The sequence below is a fragment of the Aethalodelphis obliquidens genome, unplaced genomic scaffold, assembly GCF_003676395.1.
Source record: "Aethalodelphis obliquidens isolate GAN/ISIS:26980383/991018 unplaced genomic scaffold, ASM367639v1 scaffold50, whole genome shotgun sequence".
Lineage (NCBI taxonomy): Eukaryota > Metazoa > Chordata > Mammalia > Artiodactyla > Delphinidae > Aethalodelphis > Aethalodelphis obliquidens.
The window spans coordinates 15033069-15050160 of NW_020837994.1; the positions used below are offsets into that span (position 1 = coordinate 15033069).

At 40.1% G+C, this 17092-nt stretch overlaps 1 protein-coding gene across 2 annotated transcripts in view; it reads right to left on the reverse strand.

Annotated features, from left to right (window-relative positions):
* The window catches only part of GRM5 (glutamate metabotropic receptor 5), a 559718-nt gene extending 546224 nt beyond the window's left edge, over positions 1-13494 (reverse strand). The window contains exon 1 of one of the 2 annotated variants that reach the window (XM_027083628.1): positions 13303-13494. The gene's annotated coding sequence lies outside the window, so the exon portion shown is untranslated. Of the gene's footprint in view, positions 1-11159; positions 11362-13302 lie in introns of those variants that run through there. The other variant, XM_027083629.1, reaches the window with a different exon arrangement.
* Between the last annotated feature and the right edge of the window lie 3598 nt (positions 13495-17092).

The following is a 17092-nucleotide window of genomic DNA, read 5'->3' on the forward strand; positions in this document are numbered from 1 at the left end:
TTAAATTTGAGATGCTTTGGAAGCATCCAGGTATAGCTGTCAAAGAGGAAGGAAGATATGTAAGCGTGGACCGAGAGGAGTTTTTTGGCTTAAAGATGTAAACTGAGTGTCACCAATATATAAACCCTTTGAAATGAATAAAATTACCTAGAGAGCAAGTATAAATAAAGAAAAGGTGGGGCTGAAAAGTAAGCCCCACAGAGAGGTAAGGCTGTGGGAAAGCCAGCTAAGGAAACAGAGGCAGCTCAGAAAGTAAGGAGAGAAAGCAAGAACATGTGATATCAGAGATGCCAAAAGAGAATGTCCTGGGCACTTTATAGTTGCAGACATATGCAAGGCTTTCATGCTTCTCGTTCCCCCAGAAGATATTATATTCTATGTGCATTGTGTGTCTGCGTCTGTATGTGGGTATGTCTGTATGTGTGGTATGTGTGTGTCAATAATCCTTATAACAACCCTGAGATGTAGGTATTATTTTATTCTATTTTCCTAATGATGTAATGGGTTTTAATAACTTAAAAACAAGCCAATCATGGAATGATGGAGCTAGAATTCATGTCTATGCCTAGTGACTCCATAACATACTCTTATTATCACCTTTTGTCACCTTACCACCCCTTCTGCCAAGAGAGGTATTTCCAAAGTCCATGAAAACTGAGAGGGGCCACCCAAACACAGTTTGAACTTCCAAGGGAGCTAGAATCTAACAGGAGTTTGCTTAAAAAATAGAGAGTGATGAACATTTCAGGAAAAGAGATGATTCATACCTAGAAGGTACAAATGTGTATGACTATCTGGCACAAATATATTTTTATTGCCCTGGCATCCCCTGCCAGATTATAAATCAATGATTGTTTCATAATCTGCCTTGAATACACACAGTGACTATATTTTATTGATACTAGCTATGAAGCTCAGATACCTGGAAAGTATATTCTGAAATTATGACTTAGAAATTTGACAGAATTGTGCTACAACTCAGATTATTATAAGGTTAAACAACAAGTCATCCCACGTGCTCCCAAAATACAAGAAATCAATACAGCATAAATTCTAAATAGACCAACAGAGTACACCCTAGCTCTATCAGCATCGCTCATTTGTTCAGTAAGTCTTTATTAAGTAACTGTGCTGTACTAAGCACTCTTCTAGTCCCTGAGGATTCAATTATGGGCAAGGCAGACACAAATTCATGCCCTCATGGAGCCTGTAATCCAAGGTGGTTTGTCAGACTATAAATAAGATAAGGAAATAAAATATTGTATGCTATACAGTAATAAGTGTTAAAGAGAAACAGTAAGCCAGGGAAGGAAGATAGAAAGTATCAGGGATATGGAAAAAAATTTTAATAATGTAGCCAAAGAAGTTTAAACTGTAAAAGTAAAATTGGGTAAATAACTAAAAGAAGTAAGAGAATGAGTCATGCAAATAACAAGGGAACGAACACTCCAGGTTAAAAAAAAAAAGTAAATGCTAAGTCCCTGAGGCAGGTTTATGCTTAGTGTGTTGAGAAACAGCAAGGAGGCCAGGGTGACTGCAGTGAAGTAAAAGTGGGGAGAGAGGAAGAAGGGAGGTTTGAGAGCTAGTATGATGATCAAAGCCTTTTTGGACTTTGAAAGACTTTGGCTTTAACATTGTGTGAGAGTGATTTTCTGGAAGAGTTTTCAATAGAGGAGGGACACACAATGGCCAACTTTTCAACAAGAATAAGGGCACAAAGGCAGAACCAAGAAAGCAATTAGGAAACTACTGCAATAATTCAGGTGAGAGAGATGACAGAGGCCTGGATCAGGAAGATGGTAGTATAGGTAGTGAGAACTAGTAGGATTCTGAATATATCTTGAAGATAGAGTGAAAGGGTTTGCTGTCAGATCTGACCTGGACTGTGAAGGAAAGAGAAGGATCAATGAGGACACTAAGGTTTTCAGTCTGAGCAAATAAAAGATGGTACCATGTTGACTGAGGCAGAGAAAACTGTGGAGGAGCAGATCTGGGTGGAGATAACCGAAATTCAGTTTGATACACCAATTTTTAATTCTTGTTAGAAATTCAAGAAGAGATATTTAATAAGCATCTGATATAAGAGGTTGAAATTCTGGAGAGAGGTCTGCATAGGTGATATAAATGGAGGAGGCATCAGTATGTAGATGTTCTTTTTTGTAAAACATAAAACTGGATGAAATCACCTAGGAATTGGAAAGAGAAAAACTAGTTCTGAGACTGAGGCCCGGGGAATTTCAATGTTTAAACTCCCAAAGGCCCAGAGACAAGGAAAAACCAGCAAAGGAGACTGAAAAAATGTTTGAACAGAAACCTTATCTTGTAAAGTGTATGTGTGGTGGGGAGGGGGATGAAATGTGAAGTATTCAAGTTCTATTAAAGCAAAAATAAAAACAGATATGGCTGTGTTTTCACAAGAAATATTATGAGTGTGTGTGTATGCACGGTCGGGAAACATACACAGTGACATTAATGAGATGTCCTCTGGGTGATGGGAATATGCATAATTTTTAATTTCTTCTTTGCTTTTATCTGTGCTTTCTAAGTTTCTGAATTTCTACTAGCAAAGCTATTTGTTATCTGTGATGTTTTTTTAAATGTGGGATTGAGGGATCTGCTTTCTAAATTTCTGCCCAGTCTCTCTTATGGTCATCTCCTCTCAATCTGCCCCTCCTTGGAAGTCTGCTAATCAAGTTAAATGTGGGCCTCCTTTAGGTATTCTGAATATATCTTGAACCCCTTTGCCCCAGTGGTTCTGTTCACGCTGCTTCTTAGCCCTGATACGCTCTTGTTTCATGGCCTTAAGGCAGAGTTTTTAAGAGCATGGGCTTGGAGTCAAGTAGACTCGGGTTTGAATCCGGGCACTGCCATCTGTTGGCTGTGTGCCCTCGATCACTTAGCTTCTCTGAGCCTAACTGGAATGAGACTAGTACCTACCTCAAAGAGTTTTAATGAGGATTGAATGAAGTAATATTTTTCAGTAGGCCCTTTATAAAAGCTTCCCAGGTCCCTCACCTTTCAGTATGTGCTCTATTCTAAATGCAAGTGGCATTTTTGTCCATACTTTTTAATGTTATTTATTAAGCTAATATTATAGCTATTTATACATGTTTTGTCTTCCAATAGACTTCAAACTCTTTAAATATTAAATCTGTGCCATACGCAACACCTAGTATTAACAGATATTCAATAAATCCTGCTGAATGAACAAATAAGTAAAGGGAGTTGCCTGCACTTCGCTTTCTGGTCAGTTACTTGATTGAGGTGTAAAGATAGTGCCCCCTGCCTCACTGTGGAAAACTGGAGAATGGATATTGAAACTCAAATGGGTCCAGGCAAGAGGGGACATCAAAAAGAGAAGTACGGACTAACAAAGTAGGAGGGAGAAACCTTTGGTGTTCCCCATGGCTTTCTGATATATTAAGGAAAACAGCATCATAGAACTAGAAAGAGTCCTATAGATGATTCAGTTTAACTGAGACCCACGGAGAATAAATGATTTTTAGCAGGCCTAGGACCAGAACCGAGAAAATATCGTCTCAAAACCCAGATTTAATCACACCCTGCAACTTGGTGTCTGTTCTTCTACAATTTTCTAAGCATATAACCTTTAATACATAGATTTTTTATTTAAATGGAATATTAGTATGAAATCTATATTGCAATATACTTTTATTCTCTACATAATGTATTATAAATACCTTTTGAGATGTTCATTTTGATGATGGGGATAACAATAAGAATAATTAAAATTCACAGAGAGCTTACTATGTTCTAGGCACTGTGCTTAGCGTTTCACACGAAACGTCATTTAACTATCATTTAAAAAAACTGTAAGATAGATCATGTTATGTATATTTTATACTTGAAGTATCTGGGACTCAGAGAGAGAACAGTTTGGCTAAGATTCTAAAGCAAGTGAGTAGCAGAGCCAAGATTCACACTTAGAGCTTCTATTTCTTTTTAACAGTTGCATAGTATTCAATTATATGAGTGCACAAAAATTTATTTAATTACTCCCTATTTTTGGATATTTAGATTGTTTGTAGATTTTACTACTATCATCAACAACGTTGCACTTTAATTAGTTTTAAAACTATTTCTATAGGACAAATGCGTGATATTGCTGGCATGAATCTTCCCACATTTTACAATCCATTAATTTAGATTGTAAAAGGTGGCATTAACTTCACTCTCAGTCCCTTCTCCTTAAGCTTGTCAATTCTGGGTACCACACAGTGTTCTTTCCATAAGAACCTGCTTTCTCTTGCTTGTATACAAGTTCATGAGTGAGGCCATTTCTCCTTAGATCTCTCACCAGGAGGTTCATTCATTCATTTAACAAAAGTCTGGTAGAAAAAAAAAAAGGAGGGGGAATAGTAAAACCATATTATTTTATTTTCAGTGTACGGAGCCTTTTCCCATTTACTCCTATTTCAAACTAAAACAAAATTACCACTAAGAAAGTCTGATTATCCCCATTTCATATATCAGAAAATAGAGTCTCCAAGATAATTATTTGCTTTAGGTTATAACTCTGATGTGGTAGGTGTTAGAGGTTGGTAGCTATGTTTTTTAATTCATCATATATAGGTGAATATATATATTCTATACATGTATATTCTTGCATAGATAATGGGAAGAAATTAATACAATAATTTTTAAAAGCTTTCAAAATGTTATAGATCTATGATCTAAAAATATGGAGTACTTTAATTCAATCAAAAGTAGTAAATGATAGGAGTTTATATAAATAGTATAACTTATATGGTATTTTGATTTAGGGTCCTATTTTCAGAAGCACTAGGCTACTTTATTCAATGTTCTATATCATATACTTTGGGTTCATAGCATAATAAAATTAATCACTACCCCATTATAAAAAAATAATATATATTTAATATGCATGAAAGTTCTGGGCCTCAGGTAATCATACAGTCCCATACTGGATCCTAAATGAATAATAAGAAGAAGTATTGGTGGGTAGAATTTACCATAAATGACAACTTACATAGTAATCAGATTCACAGCTTGCATTGTCTTTTATTTTCAACAATCTTCTCAAACACTGATCATCTTTCTGGCACAAATTTCTCTTATATAACTTAATCCCCACACAAGCAAATCATACAGCTCAGGACATCAACACTAAAATGATTCCTTCTGCCTGAGCAACAGCCTCATCACATATAGGGGTGTCAATGTTGCATATACCATGGATGGCTTTGATACATTTCCCTGAAAACCAGTGCATCCGAAAGATAAGAGACACTCTGAGGTATAATGACACCGAGAGCATTATAGTCCAAGCTCCACTGTTGTATCTATCTCAAGCACACATCTGTGACCCTGTAAACAAGAAAGTCCAGCACCCCCTCCATTTAGCCCAGGACAAAAAATATGCCATATTTTAACTGAAACCTCCTTAAAGCAAAAAGGGGCCATAAAATAACATTGTACAAAAGTGAAATCTGTAATTTTGTGCGTTAATTAAAAGGTGCTGGCAGTAGAATAAAGCTCACTAAATCATTGTAAATCATTACACGATTGGTTTAGTAGTCCACGAAGACCTAAAACAGCCTTCTACAGCAAAGCAATAAAAATGATGTAATCCACCGTTAACTAGTCTCAATTTAATTATCATGCAGGGATTCTAAATTTCTTCCCATTTTGCAGCCTTCAGCTGCTTTCTTTTTATTTATGGCATACCTCCCAAGACTGTAAGGCATTATGGTGCATATTATATTGCCTATCATCAGGTGCTTGAAAATGTGGTTTTGCATTTTTAACTCAATCTCTAGTTACTTATTAATAGCTGATATTTATTGAGTGCCTACTTTGTGCTAAATAATATATAAGCATAATTTAATGTAAGTTTCACAACAACCCTGAGGGGTAGGTATGATTACTACCTACATTAAATATCTCTCGAAATTGAGGTTTAGAGGTGAAGAATCTTGCCAGAAGTCTCATACATATAATAAATGGCAGAGTCAGGACATGAATCCAACTTCTCTCCGGCTCCAAAGCTCACACTCAACATAATCAGATGATACTGTTTCCCATCCGACCAAATGGGTTGGTTAGTTAAACCTTATGCACTGGCTGCAAAACATTCTGGAGACTCTGCTTTCTTCTTATGTAATGTCAATCAGCTTCATTCGGAAGCTGTACAAACCAACCAAATAAATATAGGTAACTCTGTGTCATGGAATCATTTAGATCAGGGCTTCTCAAGCTTAGACCTGTTGATAGTTTGGACTAGACAAATTTTTGGTTTTGGGGGGCTGCCATCTTGTGCATTGCAGGATGTTTAGCAGTATCCCTGATCTGCAGATGCCAACAGCACACACCTCCTCTAGTTGTGATGAATAAAAATGTCCCCAGACACTGTCAAATGTTCCTTGCAGGTCAAAGTCATTCCCAATTGAAAACTGCTGATTTACTTAAAACTCATCCTTGTCAAGGTCTATGTAATCATCAAAAAAGAAGATGACTAAGAGTCATCTGGATGTGTCCGTCCCACAAAGCATTTTTTCTGAAATGTCCTAATAATTCTAAGGAGAGTCGTTTGGAGAGTAGTAGGCAAGTAGATTTGCCTTACTCCTTCTTTACATTGCCACTTGTTTCCGGCTCCATCCTCTTGTTTTGGAGCTTGGAATTTCAACTTGAGAAATACAGATTAAACTGTCAGAGTCAAAGAAGACATTGCCTTACATTAACTAAGCATAGTTCTGAATATTCACAAATTACAAAAAATAAATGTGAGAAGAGTATCCTATGGTACCTGTCACCGTTTCAAAGGCTATGTGAAATACAAAGTTCAATATAATTTCTTAAAGATAAAGAATAATAACTTTATATAATAATTTTCACGTTGGTTTTTCAAAATCTTATTTTTAAAAAAGTAATATAATATTATTTACCTTTCTTCTGGGTCTTTAAAGGATTCTACTACATTACCTGTATTGTGTAATACTTTGTATGAAAACAAATTGATTTTTAATATTTTAAAATTATTCTTCTGCAAAATATTATGATGCAACAGGCTACATTATTATTACAGGGCCCATTAGTGCCATTATGACTATGAACTTTTAATTTTCCTCAGAACATTCATGCTCAGAAGTTTAAAGTCAGGGGTCTGTACCTAGAGTTGTAAAAAATAATCATTAGGGAATTATTCTTAGGTCTTTATAAGACCAACAGAATCACATCAACATAAAATACATTTTCTTGCATCTAACTTTTTCCTTTAAATTTCCTAAATAGTTTGACTAAAATGAAAGAAGCTATTTGAAACAGCAATTATGTATCAACCATATGGTTGTTGAGAAGATTAAACTCAATAACATAGGAAACCTAGGAAACATCTGATATTCAAAGGCCTAGATGGGATTAATAGTCATAACGACCGGTTCTGTACTTTTCACTCTGGGTCTGGCACTTGACTTATATTTGTGTAACTAATTCACCATAATCACTCAATGAGGCTAATAGTGTTACAACCTGTTCTCCATTTTAAAAATGAGGAAGAGAGGCAGAGCAATGTTAAGTAACTTGCCCAAGGTTACACAGCTAATGAGCCACAAAGCTGGGATTCAATCTCAGGCAATCTTGTGCAAGGGTCTGTACTCCCAACCACATCACAAGTCACTGGAAACCACAATGAAACAATTCCATGGTGTTTATTTAATAAAATGGAAAAGTTATCTAATATAATGGAAAAAGGATAAGTCTGAGTTCCAAACAAATCAGACATATGTGTGTGTGTATACATACACACACACACGTGTGTATGTGTATAAAATTATACATACATATAATTTTATTTTTCTATTTCCCTGTTACATGACAGTGGAAAGAAACAACCCTCAATTTTAACAACAGAAAAATCACTGCCCTGTATGATTGTTATGAGTATTAAATAAGATATATAATGCTTGGCACGGTGCCTGATGTGCTCAATAAATGATAGTTATTAGAGCAGAGATGAGCCTTGCACCGAGACCTTTCCTTGTTTCCCAAGCAAAGGTACATACACGACTAAAGGTACATACAATTCAAATGAGATTAGAACTGATAAAATCTCGATATTTTTTCTCTTGTTTGAGAATTTAAAGAAAATGGAAACAAGCTTATGGCATAATGTTTTTTAGAACTACGTTTTAACCAACTGAGAGAAAGGAATATCAAGAAAATATTTTCTCAGTTACAGATAGTTGAAATGCAAACTCAAAATTTAAATTTTCCTGGGTTATACAAGCACATCATAAACTAAAAAATATTTCTTTTGAGGCTCCTATATTCTTATATTCTCCAAACTCCACGCAATGAAAGTGATGACTAAATGATGCCTCGGGTCTAGGATTAACATCTGTGAATATTAAAAATAACACATATTTCTCAATTGTAGAATGGTCCTGCTTTGTAGTAATACACCTTCAGTTTATCCAAATGCCAAACTGATCAGCTTTAGCATATACCAACATATATCAAAAGGAGGTAGTCTTCACTATTTTATGAAGTTAGTTTAAACTCCATCTACCAAAATAACAGCAAAAAGTATAAGGAGGAATAGTTGGATGTGTCTCTTCATCTCATGAGGACAGAAATCCTGGGAGAAATTGGTATACAAATAAGTGCAATATTTTTCACGATTAACTTTATCTTATATTTTTTCTACCTGTAATTTCACCTACGTTTCATTGGCACTTAATTTAGTTTTTCTATATAAAATGCTCTGACAATTCCATAAGAGACAATGTAATACGACTCCCATAAAATCTTCAACATGTTTTGAAGAAATGTAAAAAAACCTTAGAATTAGTAAAATCTTTTAGTCATGAAAGTAAACATGTTTAATGAGATAAATTATTGAATAGGGAACAAAACAATGTCAACAAGCAGAGTATAACCTGAAGATATTATGTAGCTGCTTAAATATTCTCAAAGTCTGTATACTTTGTACTGGTTGGGCATACTACCTACGAGTGAATTTTTCAGCTTTCACTTTGGCATTTGTCATCATGTCCATAATGTGTACCATGATGTGATGGCAGAGGCTTATGTCTACTATGAAAGTAAAGTGAAGAACTGGGCAAGTACTTGAATATTCAAATACCACTCCTCTCCTCCAAATAATCTCAATACGCCCTTTAATAAATGAACATTAAAGAGTTTGGTTTCTTGGATGAATTGGGAGATTGGGATTGACATATATACACTAATGTGTATAAAATAGGTAACTAATAAGAAGCTGCTGTATTAAAAAATAAAATAAAATGCAAAAAAATAATAAACATAAAAGCGAATCACAGGTCCTGTGCACACTGAAGGGGAAGGGGATAATGCAAGGGCAAGGATATCAGGAGGTGGTGACCGTGGAAACTACCTTAGAATCTGTCCATCATAGACTTCCAGTACAATGTTGAATAAAAAGTTCAAGGACAAAAAAACAAACAAACAAGAGTTTGTCTTGTTTTTGAATGTAGCCTACAGCAAAAATATTACCATGGGATAGCAAAGATCTAGGGGGTGCAGTGAAAATACCTAAATTATATATTTTGTCAAGCAGATTCTAAATGACCAGGGAAAGCTTTTCTCTTAAAGAAGCAGTAAAGCAATTATGTAGAAAGTACTATATTCTATTCACATTCTTCAAAAACAAACAAAAAACCCCAAACCTTGTAGGATCTGTCCGGAGTGCTGAAAAGGTTTCCAGTGGAGAAGGCTGGAGGCTGGGTTGTGCATTAACCTGATGAGTTCACAAAGCAGTATTTTCAAGTCCCAACCAAAGATCCTTTGAAACAGAAATTGACATCCATAAAGGACAAAAATAGTCACAACTGATTCTTAAATGTGTAACTGCATGGATATAAGAGAGAAATTAAAGGAGGAAATGTCCTGTGCTCCATGAGAGGAATAAGGATCACAAAGCACACCTAACAAGATGTAGCACACCTGCACACTCCAAAACTCAAAAGGATGTCTAGAATGTTGTATAACTAAGAGGATTCTACAGAAAACCTAAGCTTCGCCCCACGGCAGCTAGGGTGGGGGGCTGCACATAGCACAAAGCAGTGCTTCCCTGGCTGCCTCAAAAGGCCAGCAGTTAGCATGAAGGATACAGATGAGCCCTAGATCAGTCTCAAGGGACGTAGAACAATGAAACAATATGTAGAGAATGAAGAAAGTGGAAGGAAGCCACTGCCTTCCCACTGACCTGTGTCAGTTTCTTAGCGGAAAGTAAAGTGTGGGAGAATCTACCTGCTTGGCCACTCAAGCTTTCGATTCAGCTGAGGCGCATCAAGATAGTGCCTGAATAAGCACAGGCACTTGTTAACCTCTCCTCAATTTCCCTTCCCCACAGCGCCCGCTCCGGAGGGAAATGCGGGCAGTTGGAAATCCAGCACCAGTTCCAGAGCCCCCCAGGCTGATTCCTCACTTCCCTCTTGGAAGTCCAAGTGCAGGGTAGACTCTGGTCACCCGGCTAGCTAGTGGGCCTGCCCCGGGTTCTTTCCCCAAGTCGCTGTAGCCAGGGCTCTCTCCTTGGCATGCCGCTCATGCTGCCACTCCGGGGTAACTAGCAGGCTTTGTGTCCGAAGGGAAAGCTACATCCACGGGAGACGAAAGAGCGGGAGGGCGCAGACTGGGGCTCAGAAAGGAGCACGCTAGCCTGAGTGAAAGCGCTGTGCTTTCAGCACCACCCGCTGTCCCCCCTCTTCCCGCAGCAGGCGCCTGGTCACAGCAGCTAACCGATCTACTGGGAAGCGATTCTCCTTCCTCTTCCTCTGCACCTTCGCTTCTCCGAATTCTGAGCCCTCGGGTGGTTTGGAGGAGCCCAGTCTGAATTCTAAAAGCACGCACCTGGCCCTCAGGGAGCGGGAACTCGCATCCGAAGGCATGCAGAATCCCCTTCTCAACCCTTGCGGCCATTCCCTCATTTACCCCATTGCTCTCGCCCTTTCTCCCCAGCAGGTTTAACTGAAGCCATCCGCGAATGGAGCGGACTTCATCCTTGAGGTTCTGGCCACCCCCGCTGCTCCACCCTCGTCCCCCTCCCCCAAACCAAACTGTAAGCTCCCAGCAAGCGTATAGCTCATACATTCTTCCCGGGCCCGAGGACACTTGGGTAAACAGGCACTTAGCAAGCTTACCCCCCTGTTGGCGGCGCAGCAGGCAGTGAGGCGCGGTCTAGCTAGCCCCCCATAAAGTTGGGCCGCGCGGATCAGCGGGGCAGAGCCGGCCTCTCCAGTCCCAGGCTCCCCCCCGCGCGAGATGATCTTAAGCTCATCGCCTGCGCTCCGTGCGCGCAGAACAGCAGAGCTGAGGGCGGCGTGTGCAGCAATTCTCCCTGCTACTGAGAAAGGGGAGAAGGGGGGGAAGGGGAGAGCGCGGAGGAGGGAGGGGTGGTAGTTTGTATTTATAGAGAACAGAGTTCTCAGCGCAACTTTTTGGTGCCACCAAGTGGCACAGTGAGCTCCTTTAGGAACACAGACTTCGGGTCGAATCTGGATGGGTAAGCCAGCTTCACAGCCAGATGCTCACATGGTGGGAGGGTTGGGGGACATCCCCTCGGACTTGAGTTTTCCCATGTGAACTTTCTCATCTCAATGGCTGGGATTCAGATCCGTAAATTCTAAGAATGAGCTTGTATTGAGGGGGAATGTGTACCTGTGCCTCCTTCAGACAAGTGGCAGAGGTGTCAAGGACACTGGGCAGGAGTCTAGGAACCCTTGTCTCAGGAAGAATATGTTTCCTTCTCTCTCCTAACCCTTCTGTCCAGATTACAGTATTCTCAAATATCACTCTTAGCTGTCCTGCCATCCTGAATGCCCAACCTTTAAAGTACGATGCCATTCATTTTCCTTGTGCTAGAATCAATTCCAGATTCTTTACCAAACCCTCATTCAAAGAACATCACAGCTTGCCACCAAACCCCCTTCTTTAATTGCTACCTTTAAAAAAGCATGTGACTTTAGACTCTGTGCATCCAAACCTCTCCAGACAGCACTCAGGACTCCAGGCTACAAGCTAGGTGTCTGACTGTCCTTCTCACCCGTTTCTACAGACCTCTTAGCACACATTACACCAACAGCAAAGCCAAGAGCTTGCAAATGCCTTTGATATTTTGAGGGAAAATACCTTGAAGCTTCCTTTATCCAGATTTTCTGGGCACTCTTCTTTCCTTGTAGGCAGATCCTCAAACCCATAAAATCACAGACACTGCTACTGCATGGGACCTTAGTGACCCAAAACACAGAAGAGCCTCTACATTTTGCAGATGGAGAAACACAGTACACAGAGGTTAAGGGACTTGTTCAAGGTCACACACTTTCCTGGAGACAGCCCAGAGACTACCCAGACTACTAAACGAACACATTTATGCCAAACCTGACTTCCAGGCTCCTACTCTTTCTACCACCTTACACAGCCCATTCAGTCATATTTAGCTCTCTTCTCTTCCCTCTCCCTCCATATCCCCCTCTCTGACCCCATCCTTTGCCAAAGTCCCATAAAGGAACCTAGGGTAAGGCCATCTTCCTAGCCCCAGCTGGAGTACATAAACTTGAGCTTAAAGGTGCAGAGTTGCAGGTGTACCCCCTTAAAATGGCCCCTGTTCTCAAAAACCTCTCCTCGGTAGTGTAGTCATGGAAGTGTCATTTTAGAAATGGAACACTGGCATTTACACCCAACCAGGTCCCTCTTTTGCTGTCTCTTTTCAGGGTGAAGCACCAGCAAAAGCTCTTATTAGCCTCCCACCAACACCTAATGGCTTCATAAATAGAGAAGCCCTGCTCCTTTGGTAAATGCACCCCTTTGTGCACATGTATCAGTATGCGAGAAAAGAGAGAGAGAGGAAGAGAGGTGTCCAAACGCTCCCTTTGGCTCAGAGCTCTATTTTTTTCTCCTCTGATCTTTTTTTTTAGTTCATTTTCTATGGAAACGAGCCCACTTAAATTCCTCACTTATGCAAATACAAGCAAAATGATATTCATAAACCTCTCATTGGAGCGACGCCGCGGTAGCCTGGGCTCCCGACTAGAGATTCATGTCTGATTCACACAGCACACGTCCTTGTCGGGTGACTTTCCTAAACTTGCAGGACCTCGTAGCGTCCGTGGCTCCACCACTTCTCCACCTGCCCACCACCTGCCCCCCCCCCCCGGGGTCCCTTCGCCCAAGCTCCCGCCCCTTGCCTGACTGCTTTCCATCCCTGCGCTGGGGGAGGGGCTCCGGAGGGCTCCTACTGCCGCGGCGACCCAAGAGCCGAAAGAAAGAAAAACGCGCGGTGCTTACCAGGTGCGCGCCCGGAGCCTGGCGCCCCGAGCCAGCCGCTCCTCTCGGGCTCCCCGCGCTCGCGGAGCGGCCTGGGCTGCAGCTGGGGCGCTAGTGGCGACGATGGAGGCAGCGGCGGCAGCAGGCGGAGCGGCTCCGTCCGCGGCCCGCGGCGTTGGCGCTCGCGCTCTCGCGCCAGCGCGGGGAGCGCGTGCTGCGCTTAAGTAGACGCAGCTGGAAGCGCTGCGCCGGGCCGGCTCTTACTCCTGCAGCGCGCGGCGGGGGCGGGAGAGCGACCAAGCGCGCACACACTGGGTGACGAGGGTCTTGAAGGCTCGTAGTCGTGGGGTTCGAGCGAGGGTAGCCTCGGGCTCCCTCTGCAGCTCCTCGGCTTCCCTCCGGGAGCCGCGGAAGGAGAAGAGCTGTGCGGAGAGGCGTGGGTAGCGTGTCACTCATAGAGAAGCTGGGGGAGCAGGTAGATAATAAGCTTCTCTCTGACGATGGCACTTAAACCCCTGACAGTGATTGGGAGAAGGGGCGTCACTGCTGGAGGGTAGAGAGAACCAGGAAATCAGGGAACCCCAAGATTATTCAGAGGTATGAGTGGTTAGGAAGAACGGTCTCTTTAATGGCATTACTTATTAATTAAGCCATTTTGCATTTGTCTCCATTTCTTACAAACGAGTCTTTCTACGTCTATTAAAATTTCTTCCTCCGTAGCAATTAAATATCTTTTTACTTCCTTAAATGACTTTGCATCTCTTCCCCCACTACCCCCGTAACTGACCAAGATTGTAAAAAATGCTGAGGTTATCTTTAAATTCTAAAATCAGACTTCCTTTCTGCCTCTGAAAAGAGATTGGTATAAATTAATCGCATGACTTAATTTAAAGAAAAAGACATTGCACAATATAATTATTATTCTTTCTCATTGTATTTCCCTAGCCATGTGCTTGCAGCAGTTGGGTGAAAGGTTAAAAGAGGAGGACATTGAAGTTAGGAGGTTGGTTATAATGTATTCATTGCTAATGTAGGTTTCCCGCAAGACCCTTGAAAGCAAGGCAAGTTGTTCTTTGATAGCTTCAGGATTCAACAAGAAAAAGACATGCATCTAACACACCTCGTTGATCTTTACAATGGCATCTTTCTTCTCCCCGTTTTCATGTGTACTCTGATGGTGGCATTGTTCATTTTTGATATTCTTTGATTGCAATCCGCAAAGCAAGCTTTAGTACTTTGTAGAGGGGCCAGTAAAGCTCTGGTTGACCTTCCTGAATAAGAAAGATGAGAAAGATGGTATAGATGAGAAAATACAAAGCTAGGAATATAAAGGGGAACTAATGACTAGATGATTCTGGAAATGTGATTAAGTCTGATGTGTAAAATGATTTGTTAGCCCAGTTGACTGAGGCATTGGCGATAAAGACGTGATCATAGATTTGATCCTTGGGTGGACCACTTAGCTTTGAATGAGCGTGGAACACAATAAGTTCCCCATCTTTTTTCATCATTTGGAACTAGCTCAAAGCACACAAGAGTGGGCTGAGCCTATGTAAGAAGGGGTTCTCATAGTGGCTACTCAAGTCACTTAAATTCTTCAATTTCCTACACATATTTCCGGCCTGGCTGTCTCCCAGGGTTATGGAGAGGATGAGATGCAAAAAGATATTTCAAAGCATGTCAGAAATGATAAAGCACTCCATAAATGTATTATATAGTTTATCAAGACATATCCATGTCCTATGCTCTAAAAGTTAGAATGCAAAGAATATTCCCCATGTTGAACAACAGTGATATTTTCAGGTGAGAAGGAAAACAATATTATATGATCTTAAATTGTTCAATGACATTTTACGATACAGCTTTACCTCATAATTGTAAAGTGCTGAATTAGGTAAAAATTAAAATTGAAAGGAGCATTGTTTTCAGTCCCAAAAGCAAATTCTGATTATAAATTGCTCAAGGGTAAGACTTTTGCCTTAGGATGAGCTATTAGTAATCAAAATATTTTAATTCTTATGTAGAATAGTAAAAAAGAATGAAAAAGCTATTTATACTTACAATTAAGTTCAAAACTTGGAGTCTCCATTGATTCCTTTCATTTTCTCACACATGACAATCTGTCAGGAAATCCTGTTGGCTCTACCTTCAAAATATATCCAGAATCCTTCAACTTCTAACCACCTTCACAGACACCACGTTGAATCAAGCCACCATCATCTTTTATCTGGGTACAGCAGTAGCTTCCAAACTGGTCTTTCAGCTTCTTCACTTTTTCTCTACAGGCTAATATTCAACACAGCAGCCAGACTGTTCTTTTTAAGAAGTTAGCTTAACTCAAAATCCTCCAGTAACTTTCCATGTCTCTCAGAGTCAAAGCCCAAGTCTTTACCATTACCCGACAGAATCTGTCCCCACTCCAGTACCTTTCTGACCTCATTTCCTAGTTATCATCCTCTTTGCTCATTCCACTCCAGCCACCAGGACTCCCTTGCTATTTCTTAAAACAAGCCTGACACGCTCCAACATAGTGGTCTTTGCATTAGCTGTTTCTTCTGCATGAAACGGTCTTTCTCAAGTAATCATTGTGCTAACTCCTCTCCTTCAAATCTTTGCTAAAATCTTACCTTCCTAATGAAGCCTTCCCAGACTAGCATATTTAATACTGTAAACTACTTTCCCTTCAATCTCAGCGCCCCTAATCCCTTTTACCCAGCTCTATTTTCCCCCATTATCTCTTAATACAGTGCAATGTACTATATAATGTACTCAATGTTATGATTATTGTTTATTGTCTGTGTCTTCCCTTCCCTTCCATTAGAATGTAGACTCCTCAAGGAAGGAATCGTTGTTTATTTGTTTGTTTGACTGATGTATTCCAAACACTCAGAAGATAATTCTAGCACCTAGAAGCCACTCAATAAGTATGTTTAAATGAATATTTATGAAAATAGAGGTATACGTGTTACATGCTGCCCTTCCTTTTCCCAGCTGACATCACTGACAGTAAATCATGTTTGTAGGAGGTCTGCAATACTACTAAGTGACAGCACTTTTTTCCAGCGTGGGCACACTTTCCCACCTTTTGCATTCTGTTTTTGCATTTGTGCTTCCTCGACCTAACCAGCTCATGTTCTAGACTCCAAAGGGGTTATTACAATTCTAAAGGTCTTGCAACTATGTTTATCTGCAGCCACCAAATAACAGATTATAAGTGGCTTCCTAAAATAATTTATTTGAGGGAATTTTATTTTCATTCATTTAATGAATACTTATCAAGACTTTTTCTTTTCTTTTTCTTTTCAGTTACTATACAAGGGACTGTAATAGAATGATGAACCGAATAAGTAAATACTGTCTTAACTTTAGAAAACCTATAGTTATTAGGTATGTGCATATGAGCATTTATATGTTTATTGGTTTGTTCATGCCATTGATTAGGTATTTATTAAACTACTATGTGCCAGTCATAGCTAGATATTGGGGGTGCAATGATGATTGAAATAGAATTAGTCCCTGTCCTCATGGAGCTTAAAGTCAAGTTAGGAACACACTAACTAACTAATTAGTCTTGCAACTTGTGGGTGGAAGGCAATGAAGAATTGGACAAGGTAAGTTATAAAGAATAGTATGACATGATGAGCGGCCTGGGTATCTTGTTTGTATAGAACATTAAAAAAAAAATTCTCTCTGAGGCCTTAATAACAGGTAAAGATCCATTAGAGGCAACTATGCAGAGAATGTTGTGTGTGTGCTTGTGTTTATGTGGGTTGGTGGTGGGGAGGTATGGTTGACCAGAGCGAAGGAAGAA